A 26,587-nucleotide genomic window follows, 5' to 3' on the forward strand; every position below is an offset into this window, starting at 1 on the left:
AAGATCTAGCAGCTTGAGCTTGCTTCTTCGCCAGAGGTGGTCACACAGAGCTCTGTGCTTTGACAAGGTGCTCCTGCCAGGTTACCGGGTAGTGGCTTTTTTTTTTTTTTTTTTCAAAATGTTTTTATTAAATTTTCAAATATACAAAGATAAGTAAACAAGCAAAACCAGTAGGGTAACATGACACAAAGAGGGGGGGAGGGAGAAACACTTATAACATAAAACAAAAAACCAGCCAGTGGAGTCCATAAATAAAACTATGGATTATGAGTCAGAAATATTAGTGATGTACCAAGTAGAATATCTGAATGGTTCAAGAATTGACGTGCATTCTGAGCCGGTGAATGCGTAGAGTAAAAAGCGGTACCATTGCTGCCAAAAGCGGGTGATCAGGGTGTCTCCTTGTAATTGAGCATCCAGCATTTCTCTATGAAACAAAGCCTTGAGAGATGAGAGGACTTGTTCCGTGGACGGTGGAAGAGGTTGTATCCATTGACTCATAATTGTATGTCTTGCTGCCAACAAACAAACATCTATCCATTTCCGCACTGAACGTGGTATATTGTCCAGAGCTATACCTTCCCAGGAGCCAAACAATAACAAAGAGGGTGTTTGTGAAATTGAACAACCGGTCACATTAGAAATTAACAGTGAAATGCCCTGCCAAAAGTTGGTAATGTTAGGACAAGACCATAAACGGTGTGACAGAGAAGCATTAACACAATTACATTTAGGACATTGAAGATGCCATTGAATGGATTGTGGGGTAGAGATGGAGGGTCAAAACACCTTATAGGCCCTATGTAACAACATAAATTGAGATTCCCTCCAAATCTCATTTACTATGCTCTGCCGAACTGTTTGATATCCTTCTATAACAATATCCACTATGTCCAGGTCCGGGAAGTCTTTTTGCCACATTTTCACATTAGAGACTGATAGGGGCTTAATAAACGTAGGCAGAAGATATGCATATATGTTTGAAATATTAGGAGGTGATAAGGATAACAACTTGTCAAAACCATTGGGACGAAAAACATCCACATAATGTAATACTAATGATTTAAGGTAAGACATGACCTGATTATAATATAATGGGTGAAACGCCCGTTGGGGGATACTATAGGTAGTCTGCAGCTCTGCCAATGATAATTTGGTTAGATCCTCCGAACGGAAGAGATCTTTCAAGTATAGTAGACCGTTATTTTTCCACAATTGGAAAGCTGCATGATCTTGCACCTGTGGAAACATAGGGTTCCCACAGATGGGCAAATATGGAGACAGACAGGCTGGTAACTTAAAACGTTGTCTAACCACCTTCCATGCGACCACAATATCTCTGATTAATATATTGTGACGCAAAGGAGCTGGAATCCCTGAAATAAAGACTGAGAATGGAAACAACAGTAGCACTGCAGTCTATGCTACCCGTAGTTCTAATATCCAAAGGAGGCCAGAAATACAGCAAAAGTTGTACTTTTCAACAGAAATAAAAGTTTTGATTTTTAATACTATGAAGCTGAATCACAATTTGAGGATAGATAAAATTTGGTCATACATCTAAAGTGACCTAATTGCCAAAACACCTGTGACCAAATTTCTTCTTTAAACCACTTGGATGAGGCAGTTTCAGTTTTCTCTTCCCACAAAGTGATAAATGGTGTTAGGAATTTGGGTTGGACTTTGGCTTGACTACTACTTGGTGCCAGTTTAATTTGCACATTACACATGGAGAGTGTGTGTTTTATTTAGTAAAACAGCACAGTGATTGTTTACTGTTCATCTTCAAATAAGGAAGTAGGTTAAACTAAAACATATGTGTGTTTGTCTGCACATCAAGCATAGCAAATCATAATCTTGCAGTGTTTACTATGCAATGTCTGCTAAACAATGGGGACCCTAAAATAAAAATTACATTTTCTTTAACATCTTAAGTTTCACCTGACCATTGATATAGATTTTAGAAGCATGCACATCTCATGCTGGAACAAATCAAATGAAATACATGCTAAAACTGTCATTACTATTATTATCACTAATATTAGGATTACTGTAAATAAATAAATAAATAAAAGCAGACAAATGGCCCTGATTTATTAAAGTGCTCCAAGACAGGAGAAGATAATGGGAGAACCTGTGTAATGCAACAAACCTGGATTGGATTTGGTCCAGCATTGAATCCATTTGCAAACATAAAGCAAACAATTTTTAGGAAATCTGATCCCTGTTTGGTGGTTCACCCAGGTTCTCCCATGATAGTCTATAGGGATGAGCGAAAACCTGGAAGTTCGGGTTCGCCGGGTTCAGCTCAAAGTTCGGGTTCGGGTCCAGGTACCCAAAATTGTAAAGTTCGGGTTCGCTCAACAATAATAATAATGGTTAGTGGGTAGGGATGAGCGAACACCTGGAAGTTCGGGTTCGGCCGAACTTCGGCTTTTACAGTTTTACGGCTTCGCTCGACACTAATAGTCTATTTTCTCCAGTCTTGGATAGCTTTAATATATCAGATTCAATGTGTTAGAGATATCAAAGTGCATTATGCATGACTCTAAACAGTTAGGCAGATAGTGAGATTAGTATGATTGTTTAATAAATTATACTCTGTTGAAAAACTGAGGTGACCTGGTGACATATTTGGTTTTTATTAATATTATCCAGTATTTTTAAAGCAAGGACATATTACGCAGAGCTGAACAAAGTCAATAGTCACGTCACTAGCTGTCCCTCGAGGGGGGCTCACAATCCAATGTCCCTACCATAGTCACATGTCATTAACACAGTCAATTTGGTGGGAAGATGATTACCTTAATGCATGTTTTTAGAATGTGGCAGGAAACCACAGTACCCAGGAAAAACCCACATAAACACGGGAAGAACTTGCAAACTACATGCAGTTAGTGTCTTGGCCGAGATTCAAACCTCGGAGATAGTGCTGCTAAGGCCAGAGTGCTAACCTCTGAGCCACCATACTGCCATTTTCTTGCTTAGATGTAAGCCATTTGTTGGTACAGCACCCCAGCAGAACATCGGATCCAGCAAAGTGTGAATTTAAAATATGGTGAGAAATTGCTTGGGCATCTAGCACACATGTCAAACTAGAACCACCCCATACACAATTGTGGACATTTTATTAAAATGCCTATAGAGGACAGCAGGAAAGGGACCAGGTTTTTTTTTTTCAGATAATAGGAGTTTTTTTAAAGTGCCTATGAGGGAAAGCAGAAAAAGAAGCAGTTTAAAGCTGACAATAATGATGGGTGTTTTACTGAACTGCCGGGAGGAGAGGGCAGGAAACATCAGTTTTCAGCTGACCTCAATGATCAGTGTTTGCTTTAAGTACTTAGGCAGTAACAGGGGATTTTTTTATTACAGTGACTAGAGGGGAACAGGAAAAACAGCAGTTTTTCAGCAGTTTTATAAATCCACCCTTTTAAAATCATTCCGCATACAGAACAACCAAGCACTAGAGGGCGCTGCATTAAACATCTTTATCAGATACCAAGTGGAAGTCTCCTGCAAAAGAAAGCAGTTCCTGAAGATATGTTCACTATTGTAGTGCGGCAAAATGTGGTTTACCCTTTCGTACCCAGCAACCCTCCATCTGTTGGACTTTAGGGGAGATAACCACTCCTTTACTACAGCGAAAGCAGCTGAAGAATTTTCTACTTGACAGGCTGACAACTATTATTGAGATGATGGTGGAAATTTTTTAGACCAAACCTTTTCAACCGGCTCCGTGACTTCATCTTGCTTGGATAACACTCGCCTTTGCATTCTCTAGAGAACCCGCTGTTAAGACACTGTGGAAAACTTTAGGTCTCGCTACAGATAAAAAAAAGTCTCAAGGGCAGATGAACATCCATCCAACCTGGTACTTGAGTCACCTTTATATCCATTTTCCAGGGGCTCAGGGTGCTTATAGCATACACTCTAAATTATGATATCATTCTCAGAATAACTTCTAAGATACTGCTCTGCCACAGGCACCTTGAGAAACTAGGGACAACCTGGGCCTAGCCCATACAATTCCTCGATGGTGAGTAAGGGGGACGCAGGGGGATGAGCACAGGCTACCACGCTGATTTTGTGGATAACAAGCAACTGCACAACATCTGGCATCATTGATACCTAGTGAAAAAGCAATACACTTTGTTTTTCCATGCTCATCTCTCCAAATTCTGAATTGATTACCTGTTTTGTACAGATTCCCTCTTGTAACAGGTTGGCCAAACTGAAATATCACCCATGGTAATCTCATATCACACACACCCATCCTACTCTCAGGTGACCCATAGTTATGGAGGTTTCCATCATATTTGTACAATGACCCCACAATCTAGGGGGAAAAAGATTGTCAGGGAGAGGATACACATTCACCAATTCTGCCAATAGAGATGATTTTGTGTTAAAACATGCTAATCTGCATTTACACAAATATGGTGATAAGCACGGAAAGTTTCTGGCAAATGTGGTACGCACCAATTTTAAGCCCACATTCATACCAGCATTTTATGACTCTGAGGCATCAGAGGTGATCCACCCAGAGCAACCTAGCTCAATACTATATACAGCTATATGCCTCATGAGGCAGGCCACTACGCCCAAACAATCTTCTCAATGATCACATTCCTTACTCTGGAGAAAGACCAATTGGAGGAACTAAATGCAGATAGTACAGAGCAGGAAGTGACCCAAACCTTCTCCACAATGACCAATGGCAAAGCCCCTGAACCTGATGGCTTTACGGCTCAATTTTTAAAAATCTTATAAGAAGACCTGCTATCCAACCAGTGTCATCTGTACATGAAAATGTGGCTGTCTGGTAGTTATCCCCTGGGGAACAAGTCATACAAAAAAGTACCAAAACCAGGGAAGCCCTGTTTCCTTGAAAAATTTGGATGCCAAGTTTTTGTCAAAAAATATGGCCAATAGATTAGCCAGATTCCTACTGTTCCTAATATCCCACTCACAGGTGGGTTTTGTCCAGTAGGTCAGCAGTGACCAATGTACGTAGAGTACAGACAGCCCTTGAATATGCCAAGAATCCCCCAAGGAAGGATAATGCTATCATAGGAATCAATGCTGAAAAGGCCTATGATAACATTGATACTACCTGGCTCTTTTCAGTGCTGAAAAAGATAGGGTTCCAGGGGTTCTTCTACAATTTACCCACAACCATGTACCAAAGTCCTCAAGGCACAAGTGAACGACTCAGGCATCCATTCCTACCCGATACCCTTGCACACAGGCACGAGAAAGGGATACCCTCTCTTACCATTTTTATTCAATCTAGCAATAGAGGCACTAGTGAGATACCTAGAAACTCATGACCTTATCGTCACAGGTTTCGATTGCAGGACAAAGAACTCAGATCTGCATTCTTCACAGATGATATTCTGTTCTGTTCTTTGATCCCTCAGTGAAGGTGCTGTGCATACAATCAATATTTGCAGAACTCGAGAACCTAGCAGAAATTTTCCTGCTGACTCCCGTACAGCATAGGGCCTGGCTACAAAGTACTCCTTTTACCATAACCACAGAACACATAACTTACCTAGACATTAAAATAGGTAAGACCACATCATTTATATGCAAACTAAATTACCCACTACTATTCCACAAAATACAAAAAAGATTAGAGCTATGGGAAAATGTACCTGTCCATATTTGGACACTGTCACCTAATCAAACTGCTATCTTTTGCCAGATTAATATACCCACTACAAATCATCCCTCTGTTGTTGCATCACGGCAATGCCATTCTACTCTATAACATTTTCTCCACATCCTTATGGCAGGGTAAGTCGCCTAAAATCCTGAGTTAACTTCCCTATTGTCTGTGTATACAACCCGGTGTGCCTGTTCAGACATGTCATAAAAGCCCTACTACATTGTAAAATATCCAAATATCCCCAGAACACAAAGCACATTTATTTTTATTTAGAGACCCAGGACCTGATTTAATAAAGCTCTCCAGGGCTGGAGGGGATTCACTTTCATCAGTGAAGCTGGGTGATCTAACAAACCTAGAATGGATCTGGTCCAGGATTCAAAACATTTGCTAGCAAATAGCATATGACTTTTAAGAAATCCATTCCAGGTTTGCCTAACTCCCTAATGGATTCATTGGATTCACTGGGTCTGCCCTGCGGTTTCCCTAAATACCTATAAGTGTGCGGAAACCCAGCATTCATTCAAGGCAAGTTTTAGGAAAGGTGCTCTACTCAGTGAGTGACTTCTATCTTTCAGAAATACACTTGCTGCACCCAATAGCAACACTCATTTTAAATGCAAGCTGCCACAGGCAGTGGTACATCCACTATACTACACCCAATTTATAGAATTAGGTAAGTCGGTGATTATGGATCCTCCCTGAGCTGTCCAACCTAAGCCTTTGACAGGTTGTTAAATGTACCCCACCCCCTTCATATCTATCTCAACCATCTATACCAGCCTACAAGGCATAAACAATAAATCACTGCACCTCATTGATAAAATATCACAAGGTTATCATTCAGTTAGTGGTAAATGAACAGTGGAGGGAAATACAATTCAAAATAATTCACAGGGCCCATAAGGTATACAAATCAATTGTGGTAGACATGGTTTCAGCCCAGAATCTTGTATCTGGTATTACAGACCACACTTGACAATCACCATGCCCTAAGTGTGGAACCCAGCAAGCATCACTGAATTAATACTACTGGTCATGTCAGTGTAGTTCAGTTTTGGAGTATGTTCGGCTTTGTATGCCAGATGGTTTAGTTCAACCTTCCCTTTATCCCAGTACTATGCCTCTTTGGTGACTGGGCAGACTTTACAGAGCTTGCCCCAGGGAGAGGGGAAAGAGACTGGGCAAGCCTGTGTCTCTTACCAGCCAGGTGGGCAATAATGTTGCAATGGATACTTCCTCAACCACCCCTACTAGAGATGGTGTAATCCTCCCTTTTTTTTTTTAATAGGGTAATGTTGGAAGAAAAACAAAGAGGAGGGTGCCCCCAACAGACATATTTTTTACAGAATTGGAATGCTTTCAAAGGACACAGAGCGAAGGGAAATTTTTGAATATTTCAAATTTTTATTCTGGTACCTTGTTAATGGTACATTCCAGGTTAGCTAGGTAGGCTCACACTTAAAAAGTATGGCTCCACTTTATGTACCCCAGAATCTTATTAGCAGTATATGTGACCAGTTGTGTTGTTATTATTGTTATGATTCTGAATATTGTTGTTTTATTCATTATCTTATTGAAGCTTTTTCCCATATTTGGTTCTGCTAGTTATGTATGATTTCTTTATTTTGCTCTTTGATACCTGTTGTTAACCAAATGATATTGACCGCTTTTTACTCCCTCCAATAGCAATTGTTAGTGCCCATCATTTAAAGAGGGGTTATAAAGCCATTTCCAAACAATTTAAAGTCCATAACTCTACAGTGAGAAATAATATTCATAAGTAGAAAACATTAAAACAGTTGCCAATCTTCTGGATATCCTAGCAAAAATACCACAAAGACATTGCATACAATGGACAAAAAATTGCAAAAACCCAAGAGCTAAAGTTTAGATTCTACAGGTTTAGTTAGCATGTAAAAATTATTAGGTTTTCATTAAGTTCATGAAAGTAAAAAAAAAGAGAGTAGAAAAAAAACTGAACAAGTATGGTTTGTTCAGAAAGGTAGCCAGGAGAAAGCCACTTCTCTATAAAAGAGAGATGGCAGATGGGAACAAAGTGGAAATATTTGGCCATAAAGTGCTACATTTGGCAAGAAACAACACAGCATATGAGCATAAACACCCCATACCAACTGTCAAGCATGATGATAATAGTGGGATAATAATTTGAAACTGGATAGGGATGAGCGAGAAGGCATCTGACAGTCTTACGAAAACTTCCTTGAACTTCCAGCGAATTGATTTTGCGAATTACATTAAAGTCAATGGGCCGACAATACAAAAGTTAAAAAAGGCCATGTGGTTTTCCAGAAAGTAGCAGGAAAAGTGACAGCAGGCAAAAAGAATTTTTGAGTGATGGACAGCGTCCAGAATGCAGCACAAAGGTTAGGACATTGAGAAAGGGTGAACTCAACCTACTAGCAACAGTCTCTGCCATCAAAACAGCAGGAAAACGCGTTGCTATTTAATGTAAGCCCCCCCATTGAATTTAAATAGCTGCATAATACCTTAACGCTATATAAATCCTGTTTATTATTATTAATAATATTAATAATAATAATCATAATAATAAATGCTAGCTGGCATCCTGACCTGGATGACATGTGTTAGGAATGCCCATAAAGTTGTGGGCAAGTAGTGCGGTGACATTATGCAAAAGGATGGAGGATCAGAGACGGAGCGTGGGTCAGCGAGAGCAGTAGCAGTGTGTGGCTTCTGGTCAGCTCTCGCCATGGAGACCCCATTGGTAAGAGTCATGGAGAGCTAGGTGTAGTGCATCGTCATTGCCACACAGAAGTGTACAATTCTAGTGTGTAATACAATTATAGTGAATGGAGTACTGACAGGCGGTAACAGCAACAGCATCAGGAGGAGGTGGTGGGCCCTTAGATGGAGCGTGAACCGCATTGGTAACTGACATCTAGAGCTGGGTGTAGTGCATTGTCAATGACACCCAGAAGTGTGTATTACAATTATAGTGATCGGAGTACTGACAGGGGGTAACGGCAACAGAATCAGGAGGAGGTGGTGGGCTCTTAAACGAAGCGTGGACTGCATTGGTAACTGGCATCTAGAGCTGGGTGTAGTGCATCGACAATGACACCCAAGAGTGTGTAATACAATTATAGTGAATGGAGTACTTACAGGGGGCAGCAGCAACAGCCTCAGGAGGAGGCCGTGGACCCTAATACAGAGCGTGGAGCGAATTGGTAACTGACTTCTAGAGCTGGGTGTAGTGCATCGACAATGACACCCAGAAGTGTGTAATACAATTTTTGTGAATAGAGTACTGACAGTGTCAACAGCAACAGCAGGAGGAGGAGGCAGTGGACCCTGAGACGGAGCATGGGAGGCATTGGTAACTGGCATCCAGAGCTGGGTGTAGGGCATCGTCAATGCCAACCGGAAGTGTGTACATATATTGGAAATTTCTGATTAAATGTAGAAGGACCTGACCAAGATGTTTTGTGCGCCTGCACTGTTGCTGTGGTCTGTGGTGCTGGTAGCATTAGGAAGGTAGACGATATTGCTAGTTCATTAATGCATCATTAAGTGGATGACATGAATGCCAACCCTCAATCTTACAATACTTGAAAAATTAGAAAAAGGCAATGGTACCTATCAGTGTGGCAGTACTGGGGGTTTTCATCTGCAGTTTGTTGGCCTTCCGGAAACAGCCGAAATGTAAAGTTAATTGCTAGCTGGCACAATGGCAGGCATGACACTGGCAAAGAATGCCACCCCTGGACGTTGCAATAATTAGCGGAAAAATTCAACCATGGCAGGCTCAGCTGACAGGGTGTTTAGTGATAGGCAGCTACAGATTCAGCACAGGAGCAGTGTGGGTTCACAGAGGCATCTTGGTTGGCCTAGTGAGTTCTTGTGTCAGTCAATAAGTGACATCTGCAGTGGGGATATGATAGTTGTTAGTAACCCACCTTTCATTCATTTTCAAAAAGGTGAGGTGATTGACATTTTCCAGTGACAGTCATGATCGGTTGTCTGTTACCACTCCACCAGCGGCACTGAAGTTTCTTTCGGACAGAACACTGGATGCCGGGCACGAAAGAAGCTTGATGGCAAACTGTGCCAACTGCGGGCAGATTTCAAGCCTGTCGACCCAAAAATTAATGGCGTCACTACTGTCAGGACAGGCATCCTCATAACTGCTGTCGTCAACACCACCACTAGCCAGAAAAGAGCCAACCTAATCGTGCACCATGCGCTTCATCCATTCTCGATGGTTATGACCCTGCATTTCACTTGTTTGAGGTGGCCGCATCAGGTTTCACCAGACATCCAGAAAATCCTCCCTGCCTTGGCCTGCACTTTTGGATGTGTGCAACCTGCTGCCACTGCTGCTGATGCTGCTGCTGTTGCTGCTGCCGCCACTACAGGAGAGTACGGTGGAGGTGGGGTCCCCCTGAGCTCCCTGTGTGGAATATGGTGTGCAGAACTCGTTTACAGACTCTCCTGTCCCTCAGTAGGTGCCAAAACATCTTCCTCTTCATCACCCACCTCCTCCTCTTCAAATTGCAGCAGCTCCTGTTGTTCCATCACCCGCACAATGCCTGGGGCGTGACAGCACAAATACAGGTTGGACAGGCCCTGTCCAGCAGCCCCAACATGGTCTCCCTCATCATCATCATCATATTCATCCTCCTCTTGAACCTCCTGATGCTGGCCAGTGTCCCTTCTTGCTCCTCCTGATGCTGGCTGTGCGCTATAGAGTGTAATGTCACCCTTATTCTCCTCCCCTGTTTCTTCCCCTCCTCTCCCATCGCCACTTTCTATCAAGCCACACAGTGTCTTATCAAGCAGAAAGATGATTGGTATGACATTGTCCCAGCCTGATCACTCCCAACTCACAAAGTTTGTGGCCTGCTGAAAGGGGGCCAGTACCTTGCACAGCGTCTCCATCTGCTGCCACTGGTCACTGGTAAAAAAAGCTCATTTGTGTGGCTGTAAAAAGGGCCCCGTTGCCTCCATGCACCACGCTGACCAAGTAATGGCAGATGGCCAGCTTTTGCTCACACAGACGCTGGAGCATGTACAGGGTGGAGTTCCATCTAGTCACAGTGTCACAAATTAGTCTATGTGGTGGAAGCCTTTGTTGGCGCTGGATCTTGCTAAGCGCCGCGGGGGCTGTAGGGGATCAGCATACATGGCTGCAGATGGAGCGAGCCTGTCTCAGTACCACCAGGTTCAGTATGTGCGCAAAGCAGGGAACATGTGTTATGTGGCCCATGCGCAATGCGCCCACAAGGTTTGCCCCATTGTTGCACACTACGTTGCCTGTTGAGAGCCGGGAGGGCATCAGCCAACCCTCAACCCCTCTGTGCAAAGCAGACAAGAGTTCTCTGGCAGTGGGACTTTTCTCCCCCAAGGACATTAGTTTCAGCACTGCCTGGCAACGCGTGTGCTTGAGAAAGCCATGGTGGCGTGCCTGCTTAACCACAGTGTCCTCCGCTGGTGGCCTTTTAGGAGGAGTGTCAAAAAGAGAGGGTTTGCCGGTAGACGGAATAAAGTAGGAGGAGGAGGGAGAGGACTGGGGTTGCCCATGCTTTCCCACCACACCCCTCGGCGGGGGTACCAGGTGCTGCAATGCCTCTTGCAGACTACCGCTCACTGAGCTTTGCAAGGCCACCCAGTGAGCAGTGAAAGACAGGTAGCGTCCCAGCTGTCCACAGTGATGTGGATTTGACTAGACATCGAGAATTCCAATGCCCGGTAGAGGTTACCCATTGAATGTGCATGTAAACTTGGAACAGCTGTGCGGAAGAAGTAATGCCTGCTTGGTATATTTCACTGCCGCTCGGCACAGGCCATCAGGTCACAGGAGGGAGCCACAATGCTGTACGGCAGTAGCTGCAAGGCCAATAGTTTGGATAGATGTGAATTGAGTTTGATTATTCTTTTGTTGGTTGGGCCCATAGCCTGATGCCTTGTGCAGAACTCCGGTAGAGTGGGCTGAAGGGACTGGGAGGAGCTAGGGGAGCTGAAAGGGTCACTGGAGTACCTATCTTTCGGAGACAAAAGTCGTCTGACGCCACAGAACTTGCGGCCAGAAGCTGATATATCCTCCCAGCATAAAGTCTGGCTGTCACCAACCTCCTGAGACATAGTAGCAATGTTAGTTGGAGGCATAGAAGGAGTCAATGGAGGTGGAAGAAAATAGGATGGCGTGGTTGCACCTCCTTCAAGAGAACGCAAGTACTGCTCCCCCTTTGATTTGTGGTTCTTGCGCATGTGGTAAAGCAGGGATGTTGTACCCAAATGTGACCTAGCCTGTCCACTGTGAATTTGCCTGTGGCACAGGATGCAGATTGCTATGCACCCATCATCGTCTTTCAGCGTGAAAAAGGACCACACTTGAGAGGTGCGTGCAACCACTCTTTGCCTGCCTCTGCATCTGCTGGGTGCCCTGGGTCTGCTTCAGCTCCATCTCCCCCACGGTCACATCATCTCTGACTGTTCCCCAGCTTGTGCCCACTCGTCTGTGTGTTCTTTGGGAGTCAATTGAGGCAGATTTGCGGCCCCTTCCATCCCCAGTATGTTGCTGCTGCCTTTCCTCTACATCTGTTTCGTAACTGCTGCTGGCCCTTACACGCAGAACCCTCGCCCAAAAAGTGTTGACCCCTGAAACCCAATCCACAATACTCTCAACATGTGGCTGTATGATTGTATTATGCCCTCTCAATAAATCTACCAGCGTACTGGTGCTCCGCACACATCCCAGACCTGTTTTACAACTTGTGCTACTGCCTCCAATGGTTTGCTGCTGCTGCTGCCTTCCTACAGTGGCGGACTCCAGGGGAGTATGCCCCCTGCCAGATGCAGCAGGTTGCCCAACACCACCCCTTTCCTTACGTCTACCACAAATCTTTTACTTATTCAGAAAAAAATGCACCTGTACCACACGGTTTCTTTGGTAAATAGCAAATGGTATCAGGAATAAATATCTGTATTTTTTGAGAAAAATACATACATTTTTCTGGATTTTTTGATAGATAGCAAGTGGGATCAAAATAAAATATCTGTATTTTTTTGAGAGAAATACAGAAATTTTTCTGGCTTTTTTGATAGATAGCAAGTGGGATCAGAAAAAAATATCTGTAAATTTTTGAGAGAAATACAGAAATTTTTCTAGCTTTTTTGATAGATAAGTGCTATCAGAATGAAATGTCTGTATTTTTTTTGAGAGAAATACAGATTTTTTTTCTTGCTTTTTTAATAGGAAGTGAGATGAGAATAAAATATCTTTTTTTTTTAGAGAAATACAGAAATTTATTTGGCTTTTTTGATAGCAAGTGGGATCAGAATAAAATATCTTTATTTTTTAAAGAAATAAAGAAATTGTTCTTGTTTTTTTTTATGGTGATTTGCAAGTGGAATCAGAATAAAATATCGGTATTTTTTTGGGGAGAAATACAGAATTTTTGGGGCTTTTTTGATAGCAAGTGGTATCAGAATGAAATATTTTCATTTTTTTGACAGAAATACAGAAATTTTTCTGGCTTTTTTGGTAGATAGCAAGTGGGATCAGAACAAAATATCTGTATTTTTTTTGAGAGAAATACAGAAATTTTCTGGCTATTTGGTAGCTAGCAAGTGGGATCAGAATAAAAAATCTGTATTTTTTGAGAGAAATACAGAATTTTTCTAGCTTTTTTTTTATATATAGCAAGTGCTATTAGAACTAAATATCTGTATTTTTGGAGAGAAATAAATATTTTTTTCTAGCTTTTTTGATAGATAAGTGCAATTAGAATGAAATATCTGTATTTTTTCTTTTTAGAGAAATACATTTTTTTCTTGCTTTTTTGATAGGAAGTGAGATCAGAATAAAATATTTTTTTTAGAGAAATACAGACATTTTTCTCGCTTTTGGTGTAGAGAGCAACTGCTATTAGAATGAAATATCTATATTTTTGGGAGAGAAATAAAGACATTTTTCTAGCTTTTTTGATAAATATTTGCTATTAGAATGAAAATATCTGTAGTTTTATATAGAAATACAAATAGCAATAGATAGCAAGTGGGATCAGTCTAAAATATCTTGATTTTTTGAGGGAAATATAGAAAATTTCATTGCGTTTTTGATAGATAGCCAGTGGGATCAGAATGAAATATCTGTATTTTTTTTGGGAAAAATAAAGAAATTTGTCTGGCTTTTTTAATAGATAAAAAGTGCTATCAGAATAAAATATCTGTATTTTTTCAGAGATATAGAGATTTTTTTCTCGCTTTTTTGATAGCAAGTAGGATCAGAATAAAATATCTTTATTTTTTTGAGAGAAATACAGATTTTTTTTTTGGCTTTTTGATAGCAAGTGGTATGAAAATAAAATATCTGTATTTTTTTTTAAATACAGAAATGTTTCTGGCTTTTTGATAGATAGGAATTGGGATCAGAATAAAATATATGTATTTTTTTGAGAGAAATACGGTAATTTTCCTGGCTTTTTTGCTAGATAGCAAGTGGGATCAGAAATAAATATCTGTAAATTTTTTTATAGATTGCAAGAGGTATACTGAAAAAATTTTTGGGAGTGTAGGACAGAAATGTTTCTGACTTTTCTGATAACTAACAAGAGGTAGCAAGAAAAACTGCACAATCTATATATTTCAAGGTATACAGAAGGCTACTAGTCTGTCCTTATCACAATGCACAATGGCTTTTGTGATAGATTGCAAAAAATATCACACTGAAATATTTGTTCAGCGAGAATACAACCTCATGGCAAATCACAAGGCCATTCTGGCTTAAATGTTCGGTAAAAGAGAAAGGCCCGATTCACCGCCAGATCCAACTTAAAAGTCTCATCCCTAGAACAAGCCCCATTTAAGTAGAAGATTCCTGGGGGGGACTGCGCATGCACGTGGACGGGCAGGACATTTCTCCTCAGGCTCCCGGTCCCGCGCTCTTCAAACGGCTTGCATAACACGGCTTACCGGCATAACGATGGGCCACCAATCACAGCGCAGTGTCAGGCTGCAGGGAGGCACACCGCGGTCGTGAGAAATCGACTCCTTCTTTCACAAAATGGGCTCTCTGGAGAAAGCTTCAGAGGACTCCCCTCCCCCCAAGATGGCGCCTTCTTCACCACACGCTTCTCTCAGACCGCTTTAGGACCTCCACAACGGCCCCTCCTTCAGCGGTGAGTCTCCCCAGGCCAGCAGGGAGTTGAGAGAGAAGTCATTGGTACATGAATCTTTGGGGGCCACCTATGCAGGATCGAGTGCTCAGGTTAGACAGGGGCACATGAGCAACATGGAGTCCCCCCCAAGGGGGAGAGCAGACTCTTGCAGTGACAGTGAAGTAGGGGAGGATGCTCCCTTCACTAGACGAGATCTGTTGGCATGCTTTGGCAAATTTGGCATAATATTAAGGAGGAAATGGCAACCTTTAGAAAAGATGTTTCCATCAGGATGGATGATTTTGAAAAAACGACTGCTGACTTACATTTACAAGTGAACCAGCATACAGAGACTTTAAATTCTCATTCTTTGCTGTTACAACAATTGCTGATGCAGCAGGATGACCTAGAAAGCAGGAATAGACGTATTAATATTCGTTTGAGGGGTCTTCCGGAAGACATCGTCCTCCCGGGTCTCCATGCTGCGGCCTCAGCGATTTTCAACTCTCTCCTTCATGCTGCATTAGATTCCATAATTGAAATTAATCGCGTTCTCTGTGCTTTGGGACCCATGAACCCCGACCCATCATGTTATTTGCAGGGTCCACTCCTTTGCGATGAAGGAGGCCATAATGAAAGCGGTGAGGCAACAGGAACCTCTCAAGTTTCAAGGATGTGTGATACAACTGCTACCGGATCTTTTTCCCGCCATACACTCCTGCTGCGCAAGGCACTGCGGACTGTTCTCTTAGCTCTGAGGCAACGGGAAATCACATATCGATGGGGCTTCCCATTCCAACTTACCGCACACAAAGAAGGAAAGACAGCGATCTTTGGATCTGAAGCAGATCTTCTATCTTATTTAGCAACATTCAACTTACCTGCCACCTCCATCCCTGATTGGCCAGCGAAGCTGAAGCTTCTGACACCTCCTCAGGCTCCGCAATGGCGCACACAGACCAGCAGGTCCCATCGACGCCGCTCTCAACCTCATCAAGATGGACCAACCTGATTGGGCTTTAAAAGTAGTTGGGTTTCTGCCATCCATTGTCCTCACCTCAGGAACCTTTTCCCCTGAAGTTTTCCACTACTGTGTTCCACTGGATCCCAAGAGACATTCGGCCCACCCCATCAGGGGTAGGGTCATGCTAACTATATTTATCTGACTGTTTTGTGGTTTGATTGCTTGGACGTTTTCACACAATTGTTTATCTTGCTGCTGTGTTCTATTTTTTCGTAAAGCCCAGTATTTCATCGCCAAATGTTTCTATTGTCTGTCTGCTGCTTAGATTTACAGTTTAATTTTGTTTGTTTATTATGCACTTTGATCTAGTAATATAGGCCCATAACTACTGTATGTGGAATTTTGATGCAGTGTTACTAATGCTAATTATATTTAATATTGTTTACACTTGGTTGTTTTGGGGGGGGGGGGGATGGGAAGCCCCACCCATTCCATTGTAGAGTTTTACCTCTCCCCCACTTAGGCCTCTCTGAGACCTGACATCTTTTGGTGCCTCACCTTCCCTTGGTACCCCCCTATCTTTCCCTACCTGGTTCACTCCCTCCCCCCCTCCCTTGCATCCTACCCCTAACCCTCTACCCATTATCTCATACCCACTCCTCCACCCCAAAACCAGGTCTCACAACCCAAGACTCCTGTGGTTTAACCAAACCCTACTGTGGTGATCTACTGCTTTACACATGGACCGTATTAAGTTAGCAACATTCAATGTTAAGGGACTGAATGTTCCTGAGAAACGTTCGGCACTGTTGTGTGAATTGGCAAGGCTCCGGGTCCAGGCGGCGCTACTCCAGGAACACATTTTAAGCACAACAAAATTCCAAAATTATCCAAAAGGAAATATCCAGTCAGATACCATTGTGGCTCGATAGATTTAGATCTGGGGGTACATTCCTCCTGATCTCGGGCTCAGTACGATGGCATTTCATTGACCTATACAAAGATCAGGAGGGCAGGGTGCTGTTTGTTAAGGGAATTTTTGAGGAACCCCTAGTAACCTTTGCATCTGTTTATGCTCCCCAAATGTATCAAAAACGATTTTTGAAAGGGATGCTTGAGAAGCTGGATGAGTTTGCAGAAGGCCTGCTAATATGTGAGGGTGACTTTCATTTTGCCCCTGATCATGACTTGGATACATCCGGTGCGGCGGTGTCGGCTGGCTCGCAACTGTCTGCTCAATTGAAACATAATTTGCACCAACATCAACTTGTTGATGTCTAGTGGATCCTAAATCCAACTAGGAGAGATTACACCTTTTATTCCCACCCGCACCGGATTCATTCACAAATTGACAATTTCTGGCCTAAACAGGTGGTTCAGACGCATGTTGTGGAATGCAGGATAGGGAATATTGCGTTCTCTGATCATGCACCGGTGCTTCTTACATTACACTTAGCCTCTACCTCCCCCAAGTCCTGGAATTGGAAACTTAATGAATCACAATAATGAGTTATTTTACCCTAAATGTTGCTCCTGAGTGCTGCCCTACTGTGGTCTGGGAGGCACATAGGGCAGTAATTAGGGGGATCCTTATAAAACATGGGGCCGGATTAAAGAAGGAAAAGCAGGCTTAAATTGCTTCCACTATCAAACGCCTACAGGAGTTGGAACTCCAACATAAAGGTTCATTAGACAAACAGTTGGGTTCGGAGTTGGCTCTTTTATGCCAGAAATAACCCGCCTTATGTCCAGGTAAAGCAAAAGCGTCCCTTGTCAAGTACCGGAGAGCGGAATATGAACATTGGGGTAAATGTGAAAGGCTCTTGGCAAGGGCTCTTAGGGGCCTAAAGGCTCACACACATGTACCTTTCCTTGCAACTACTACGGGCGGGGGGCAAGATATATCAAGTGGCAGGGATCGCTGAGAAATTTAGAGATTATTACGCCTCCTTGTATAACCTGAAACCACCCAACCTGTCAGAAGCAGCACGCAATTCTTACTTGGAGAGTATACAGCATTATTTAGGGGGAACTGATCTACCATGTCTGTCCAGATCAGCACGTCAGGACATGGAGGCCCCGATATCTGTTACGGAATTCCAGGCGGCTATAAAGCAAACTAAGTCAGGAAAGGCTCCAGGTCCAGACAGATTTTCGCTCCCATACTATAAGAAGTTCGTGGAGGACCTGGCCCCTCATTTTGTAGCCGCCTTCAAATCACTGACGGAGGGGGGCTCATTATCCCTTGGACTTTCTAAGGGCCTTAGTCATCGTGATTCCCAAGGCAGATAAGGATCCCTCGGCATGCAGTAGCTACAAGCCTTTTTCACTTCTAAATCAAGATCTCAAACTGTTTACCAAAATTCTAGCCAATAGACTTCAAAGACACCTGAGATAACACTTCAAGGGCCATCTCTTGGATTCATGCGGCTGCGTCCTCCGGTAAATCTTTGCTGTTGCTCTCGACAGATGCAGAAAAGGCCTTTGATAGGGTTGACTGGGACTTTATGCTCGCCACACTCTGTACTATGGGCGTGGGGAGAAAAATGATGGATTGGATTCAGGCTATATATTCATCCCCCTCTGTATTGGTCAGGGTAAATGGCAAACTATCCTCACCCTTTAGCATCTCTAACGCCACTAGGCAGGGCTGTCCTCTGTCTCCACCTATTTTTATTTTGTCTCTGGAACCCCTACTGTCATCAGTACGCTCTAATCCGGATATTAAAGGTCTTATGTTAAATGGTTGTGAACATAAGGTGGCAGCCTATGCAGATGATCTTCTCTTCATCAGCACTAATCCATAGGCTCAGCAGGAGCCCGTTATTCCGGAACAAGAGTGGGGGGGATTGGATGACCCCAATTTCTCTCTGTATTATATGGTGGCTCGAATATGGAATATGAATCCGAATATGGACTGGTTTCAGCATGGGGAGTTCAAACAATGGATAAGAGCGGAACAGTATTTTACATCAGTTCCTCTGACGGCGCTCCCATGGTTACCGAAGTTCCTTTACCCAGATGTGAAGAATCAACCTTTAATATTTGCCACATTGAAGGCTTGTCAGAAACCCCTATTTAATCTTAACCTATCTCCTTGGCCTTCTCCCATGTACCCGATTAGGCGTAACCCCTCCTTCCTCCCAGGTTTGGAAGAAGGGAAATTTGGAGAGATGCGTGTGAGAAGGAGTCAAAGGGCAGAGTATTTTGTTCATCAAGGTCAGTGGGTCTCGATGGAGAGGTTGATGGATGGGTCCGGCGTCTTTTACCTTGATTTTTGGAGGTCAGTTCAGCTGTCACATTATCTCCAGTCCATCCCTCCAGAATGTGGCAGTAGCCGTGTGAAAACAGGTTTTGAAACGGTATGTACCGGAAGTGGCTCTCTTAGACACTCCCTGTCCTACTTATATGCTGTACTTAACTGGAACCCAGAGAATTTCTCCCCCTCATATTTACAAACAGAAACTTGGGAAGCAGAACTTGGGAACACCCTAGAGCCTGAGCAAAAAACAAGATCCTTTCTACTGTTCACAGGTCTTCCACGAGCAGTAAGTATCAAGAACTGAGTTTTAAGATCCTCTCACGGTGGTACAGGAACCCAGAGGGGCTACACAGCTTTTACCCCAAAGTTTCAGACAGGTTTTGGCGGTGCAACTAGGAAAAGGGCACCATGCTACATATTTTCTGGTCATGCCCGTTGCTGGGCCCATATTGGGAACAGGTGAGGGCGCTCATAGAGAAGGTTACCACGTACAATGTACCGGGAGACCCTGGATTTTTCCTATTGCATCATAACAATATTTCAGATAGGAGCTACAAAAGCTCTATTCTCAGATATCTTATAGTTGCAGCGAACGCCTGTATACCTGTGTTATGGAAATCAACATAAGTACCCACTGTGGGCATGTGGCTTCACAGGGTTAATGATATAATGCTCATGGAGGACCTGACAGCTAGTTTAAGGGGTACACAGGACAAATTTATTTTGATGTGGGGTAGTTGGATAACTACCCAGACACTCAGGAGTTTAAGCACCACCTGGATCTGAATTTCTCAGGGTAAGAGGGGGTTTTATTTCCTTTTTTCTCTTCTTTTTTTTCTAATATGTGATACGGTCCTACAGATGTATTCAAATGCTAACTTTGATTTGCTGTATGTATCTTCACCACATTTTTCATTATTATTTTAACAGTTATAGGTATTGTTTTCCATACATACTCTGTTATGTCTTGACTGGTTACTAAGTTGTTTCTGTTGATAAAAAATGTTTTCAAAAACAAAGAATGTTATAAAAAAAAAATGAAGACTCCTAGATCTCCGCCACCCCACCATGGGTAATAAGTATAGGGGTACATAAAACCGCTTACTCATTCCCTGAAAGGGGAAAGAATATATGTAAAAATAGGAGGAGGCTTTAATGTTAAAGTCCTTTATTAAATTTGTGTATTTAGTGTAACTTTGAAATTTTTCTTTTTTTACAGGTTATCCCACAATGAAAGCATGATTCCCACAGCTGCATTCATGTCAAAAGCACAGCCGTGAGACTACTGACTGTGCAGGATCCCCAGGCTCTAGGGGTTAAATGAGGACAAGGGAGGAGCTCTTGTTTGGTGTGTTATCCTAATCTATGTTGCTACATTTCATACTTTGCTTACCAATTAGCACAATAGCTGCTTTTGTTTTTTAAACTTTGAATGTTTTAATGTCCATTTTGCAATTAGGAAGTCAATGATAATGCTATCTTATTGTGTTTGTAGCCATATTATTTCATTACAATAAAATATCTTCATTACCACTTTTAAATGTTTGTTCTGCATAAATATTTTCTAATCCAGTTTTCCACCCTTGATAGGTCCAAATTGCATATTGGTTTGGGATGTATTTTTTGAATGCAATATTTCTTGGGCCATTTTTTAACTATTTTGACTTTATGTGGAAGTATGGGTTTACACGTGTTTGGTGTTTGTAAGTTTTTTTTATTTTGTCATGTAAATTAAGTTGTGTCTATGGTCACTATATTTTAATGTGACCTTTTCAAAAATGTGTTCATTTTAAATAAAGCTGTTTTAAAAATTTTGTAGTTTTTTTTTTTGTTTGTTTGTTTTTATGTGATCTCCTTTACAATCTCCCAGAATTTTTTAACCTAACAAGTCAATGGTAATTGTTTTTAGGCAGTTTCTTTCTATGAATTGTTGAAAGGTTAAAATAGCAAATTGTCTTATTAAAACTCAGTTGTGTGATGCGCATTGTTGTGCGCCAAACCTCAGGTGTTTGATGTGCATTGTTGTGTGCCAATACAGATCTGCTATGTGCACATGAACTATTTGTTCTATCAGTTGAAAAACGCGCTGGCCACTTTTGCAGAGAAAGATCCTTATTCGGGTAAGTTTTTCTTTTTATATATACATTTTTGTTTTGCTTCATATGCACTCATGTATGTACATACATGCATATATGTATGTATGCATTTAAATGTGTGTACTTAATCATGTAAAGGAGAAATTATAGGAAGAAATAGGCAAAGAGGGGTGTTTTTGACATATTGCCTAACATGCTTCAAATTGAAAAGATTGCCTATTTCTTACTATGATTTCTGATGTCATGGGCTTGGCTCAAAGCAACATTCATGAATGATTTTGCTTCTGGGTAAAGGAGGAATCCACCTTTATGTGCTTCCACTACCAAGCTGAGGTGAGTAGATCAATATATAGTGGGCCAAGGTCTAAAATGGCATTTAAACCTGCATAAACACCCCGAAAGGCTGTAAAAGCAAGAAAATATGTTTGGCACAAAGAGGATTTGTCCCTGAAGTTTTTTATACTAGTACTATTTGAATTATGTAAACACCTAAATAATGCACACTGTCCAGTATTGAGAAAAATTAGAAAATGAGAAAAATTAGGTTGAGCAATAGCAGAACATATGTGTGCAACCTGGACCTCCTCCCATCACCATCAGGTGAGTTAGAAATAATATGCAACTCAGCTGAACAGCTAATTGACAACCTGTTTGGCCAGGAAGTGGAAGTGTGCTTGTATACAATAGAGCATCACAGCACAATAAGAACAAACATATAACACTACTACAAATAAACAGAGGAGTTGTGCAGAACAATGGCAGCAAACAAACATGAGTGAAGTATGGTAAAGGAAAACCACAGCTTATTTAGCAAATGTCAGGCTATTAAAAAAAAAAAGAAAAGAAATAAAACCATGACAATATATTCATAAAAGTACACTCACCCAGGCAGAAATTCTTTCTTCCGCCACGGCACAGTCAAGATGGGTAGAAAATCGGGCATGGTCGGGTCCCAGATAAGACATTCCATGAGTGCTTTGTCCACGCGGCAGGGATCCAAGATGGCGCTTGCGCAGGCTGTATTTGACATGCTGCCTGCTTCTTCTTCTCAGCCGGACGTTGCAAATGAGATTTCCAGTGACGGCTCCCTTGTGTCTGTTCCTAGTGCTTTGTAAGGCCCGGATCAATCATTCCCCAGATAACAATCCCCCAATTCATGCCTCAGTCTTCGCCTATAGCTGTCCCCGCTCAGCCTGGGAAGACGGGTTATGTCTCCCAGCACTCGGTTGCCCCCAGGACTTGGTGCACAAAAGATGGTGTCTGGAGATAGGCCGGCAGCCGATCCGGCGCCCACCAATGCTGAGTACAGAGCCACAATGCAGAGTAAGAAATGTCAGGGGTCACAAGTAGAGGTTGGTCCAGGCAGAGTTCTAATGGATAGTTAGAAACAGGCGCAGGTCAGTAACAGAGAAAACTTGCAGAAACACTCTAACCAGGTAAGCCCAGCAGACGCTATACAAGGCACCTCTGACTGGGAGAAGAGAGGCTATAAAGCCCCATAAGACAATGACAGCCTGGGATTTACAGGTACTACTCTGCTAACCGTCTGCACTCCATCTCCACCCCTGATGAGGCCCAGGAGCTATTTGAACATCTACAATTGTGTTCTTCATCAGTTCCTCCCCCGCAGGCCCCAACGTCTTTCTCCATTATGGGAAAAGGTCTCCAAACAGGGACGGTCTCCAGTTAAGGGTCTTGCACAATTATCCCTCAAAAGGTCCCCTCGTTCCCCTCGAGAGGTTTTGTCCATGTGCAAGACCGGTTTCTGCTTTAGAAACAGATATGACAGATATGAATATACTTATGGCACTAGTGGCTCCATAGGTTTTGTTTTCTTGTCCTCTGTTCTTTTTTATTGTTTTATTTCCCTCTTTTGTGTTTTATGGATAAGTCCTGCAAGTCCTAGAGGAAGTATTGGCTATATTCTGCAGAAAGTATATATATCAGCATGGTTCATATGCTTTGCTCACACTGGCCCTGATTTATGAAAGCTCTCCAGGCTGGGGATAATACACTTTCAGAAGTGAAGCTGGGTGATCCACAAAACATGGACTGGATTTTTCAAAAATATTTGCTATTTGCTAGCAAATGTTTTGAATCCTGGACCAGATCCATTCCAGGTTTGGTGGATCACCCAGCTTCACTTCTGAAAGTGTATTATCCCCAGCCTGGAGAGCTTTCATAAATCAGGGCCACTGTATTTCATGGCTGATGTCCAGGGTTTAAAATCGCCTTCTAAAAGGAGATAGGCTTTTAACTGGTATTCATCTGTGAGGGCTCACATTTTGGGTCTACAGGTAACACGGTTTTCAGTTTCCTCTCTACTAAATACTTCCATAAATCCTACCCACAAATTTTCCAGGCATGTTTCCCAGAAAAGAAAGGGGGAGTCTTAACCGCAAGAGGTACACTATTGATGATGGGGAACTCAAATTTAATTATTGTCCCCAAGCTTGAACACTCATCTAAAGCAGGTTCTGCTTCTATGGCATTTGACTCTAGTTTACCCTCTGGCTTTCCTGAACTATCAGTGGATTGACGTTTGGCAGGATCTTAATCTCACCACTAGAGACTACTCATTTTATTCTGCAACGCACGGTAGCTTTACCAGAATTGACCATTTATTTGTACAACAACAATTTCTGCCACAGGTTTCCAAATCAATTCCATGGTCTGACCATTCCCCAATAATGATTCAGTGTAACTCATTGGTCCCTAAGTCAGGTGTATTCCACTGGCCTCTTAACGACGCACTACTCTCTTCCCCCGGGGTGGCCGAGGAAATTGAACAGGCATTGACCCAATATTTTGATAATATTAGCCCTTCAGTTAAGTCGCCATTTACACTTTTGGACGCCCATAAGGTCACATTGCGTGGGACTATTATACAGTTTTCTTTCCGCCAGAAAAAGGCTAGAAATAGAAAAATTGAGGAATTATCGAAAGTTCTAGAACAATTAGATAGTCAGATGAAATCCAATCCATCCAGCCAGCTACACAAAGAAGCCCGACAAGTAAGAGTGAAACTAAACAATTTACTAGATTTTCAAGTGGAAAAGCTAATTCATTGGTCTAAACAGAATTATTATGCAAGAGCGAATAAACATGGTCCCATGTTGGCAAAGGTGCTGTCTGCTAAGCTGGGGCTCTCAGACCCTGTTAAATTTCGTAAGCCTAACGACCAGATCACAGCTAACCCCAAACATGTTGGTTCTATGTTTACTGAAGTAACTCTCTAAAATGTATGGCTCCAGAGGTTCTTTTAATGCTGAAAAAGATGAGCATCTTTTTTCTGGCCTTACCCCGCCAGCCTTAACTAAATCTATGGCAGAATCAATGGAAGCTGAGATTAAACTGGAGGAAGTCCTATTGACGATTAAAACTTTGAAATCGTTCAAAGCACCCGGGCCTGATGGGTTTTCAGCATTATATTACAAAAAAAATTATGAAATTCTAGCCCCCAATTTAGTCCTTATGTTTAGATATTTGAGGTACTATTCAGACCATCATATGTCTTCCCTTTTAGCACACATTGTCATGATTCCAAAGCCTGGTAAAGACTCTTTGGACCCAAATGACTATAGGCCGATCTCTTTATTAAATATTGATATAATAAATTGAAGAAAGTATTGGCGAATAGACTCAACAAGTTTTTTGATATCATGACCCATAAAGATCAAATAGGTTTTGTCCTCTTTAGACAAGCCTCTGATAGTACTTGGAAAATCATTAGCCTCATTGAGTACGCACAGTGAAAACATTCCCAGCATGTTGTTAGCTTTAGATATCCAAAAAGCCTGTGACTCAATATCTTGGGACTATTTATTTTATGTTCTACAACGTTTGGGATTTCACCCAAAGTTCATGTCATGGCTGAAGGCACTTTATTCTAATCCCTCGGCGCAAGTTTACTTGTCTTATTTCTCAGAGGCTTTTTCTATATTTCGAGGAACGAGACAAGGGTGTCCATTGTCACCTGTCATCCTATTTATCTTGGCAATGGAACCTTTGGCTTGTCTACTTAGAGAAAACACTGACAACCCATTTTGACCTGTGTGCTTAAGATGTTTGCCAGAGTTTAAGGTTTAGTGGTCAATGAACAGAAGTCGGAGGCCTTAAATGTAACTTTATCCGATCAGCTGTGCACTACCCTTCAGGATGGAGTGGGCTCCATCCCATCTGGAATATATAAGCATCAATTTGACCAACAAATATACGACATTAATACCAGCTAATTATCATCCTTTATTTCTTCACCTAAGGCAGTTGATGAACAAATGGGAATCTCACCCTATCTCGTGAGTAGGTAGGATTAACTTGTCAAAATGACAATTCTCCCAAAACTGTTGTACTATTTTAGGACGCTCCCGGTCCAAGTCCCTGCATACATGCTAAAAGTGTTTCAGAAGGTGATTTTTTCTTTTATCTGGAACAATAAAAAGTCAGGCATAGCCAGGAACACTAGGTATGCTCATAAGCGCCATGGAGGTCTGGGGGTTCCCAATGTCCTAAAATATTATCAGGTGGGTAAAATAGCCCCGCTGACTTTATTTGCTGGCTTTAAAGCCGCGTCTTGGGTTAATTTGGAAAGGGCTTTAGATTTTCCACTAGATTTGCCTTCCTCAGAAACAACACCCTAACTCTTTAAGTGATCACTTAAGGCAAGTTCACTTAAAGCAAGTATGGGATAACACTATGTACTCTGCAGGTTTCATGTCTCCACATCTCCCACTACTCCCAATCCAAAGAAATCCTCTCTTTCAGCCTAGTTTAAAATCCCCTGAGGCTTTCAATTGGTGGATAGCTCACAATTATGGAATGGTTATCTCTCTTCTAGGGAGGCGTTCTATTCTCAATTGGGAGGAGATCCGTACGGCACATCAAGCTCGGAGCACAGAGATTTTCACTATCTACAATTGAAACTTTGGCTTCATTCTCTAACTAGAGGGACAGACTTATCAGTCAAATTATCTATGTTTGAACATATATGTTATAGAATGCCTCTATGCCAGAAACTGATATCTATATTGTATGCTAAGCTATCACTCGGGCGCCAACGCATTCTTACAAGTTAAAGTGGGAAAGAGACTTAGAGCTATTGATTAATAGAGCCATTAATATGGTTAATGTGATTAGAGCTGATGAAGAATGGTTCAGTACCTGGGCAAAAACATCAAAATCCTTGACAAATGTATTAACCATGGAATCCGCTTTCAAAGTTATTATGCGGTGGTACAAGGTGCCATCCAAAATGAAACATATTTCCCTCACAGTGTCCCTGATTCATCATTGAAATCCGCGATCGCGGGAAGCGCGATAATACGCGCGACCCGCGATCGCGGATTACCGCGGTCCGGGACTCGAGTGCGCGCGTCCACTCGCATCCTGAATCTGCCGGCCGGATTCCTGCCATGCGCAATAGGGGTCGCGAATCTGCCAATTACTTTTCCG

At 42.2% G+C, this 26,587-nt stretch overlaps 1 long non-coding RNA gene across 1 annotated transcript in view; it reads left to right on the forward strand.

Annotated features, from left to right (window-relative positions):
* LOC140344505 (uncharacterized) overlaps positions 1 to 20,581 on the forward strand; it is a 31,863-nt gene extending 11,282 nt beyond the window's left edge. Inside the window, exon 2 of the long non-coding RNA XR_011923575.1 lies at positions 20,260 to 20,581. This is a non-coding gene — a long non-coding RNA (uncharacterized lncRNA). The remainder of the gene's footprint in view (positions 1 to 20,259) is intronic.
* Positions 20,582 to 26,587: the final 6,006 nt, after the last annotated feature.

Source organism: Pyxicephalus adspersus, chromosome Z (assembly GCF_032062135.1).
Source record: "Pyxicephalus adspersus chromosome Z, UCB_Pads_2.0, whole genome shotgun sequence".
Lineage (NCBI taxonomy): Eukaryota > Metazoa > Chordata > Amphibia > Anura > Pyxicephalidae > Pyxicephalus > Pyxicephalus adspersus.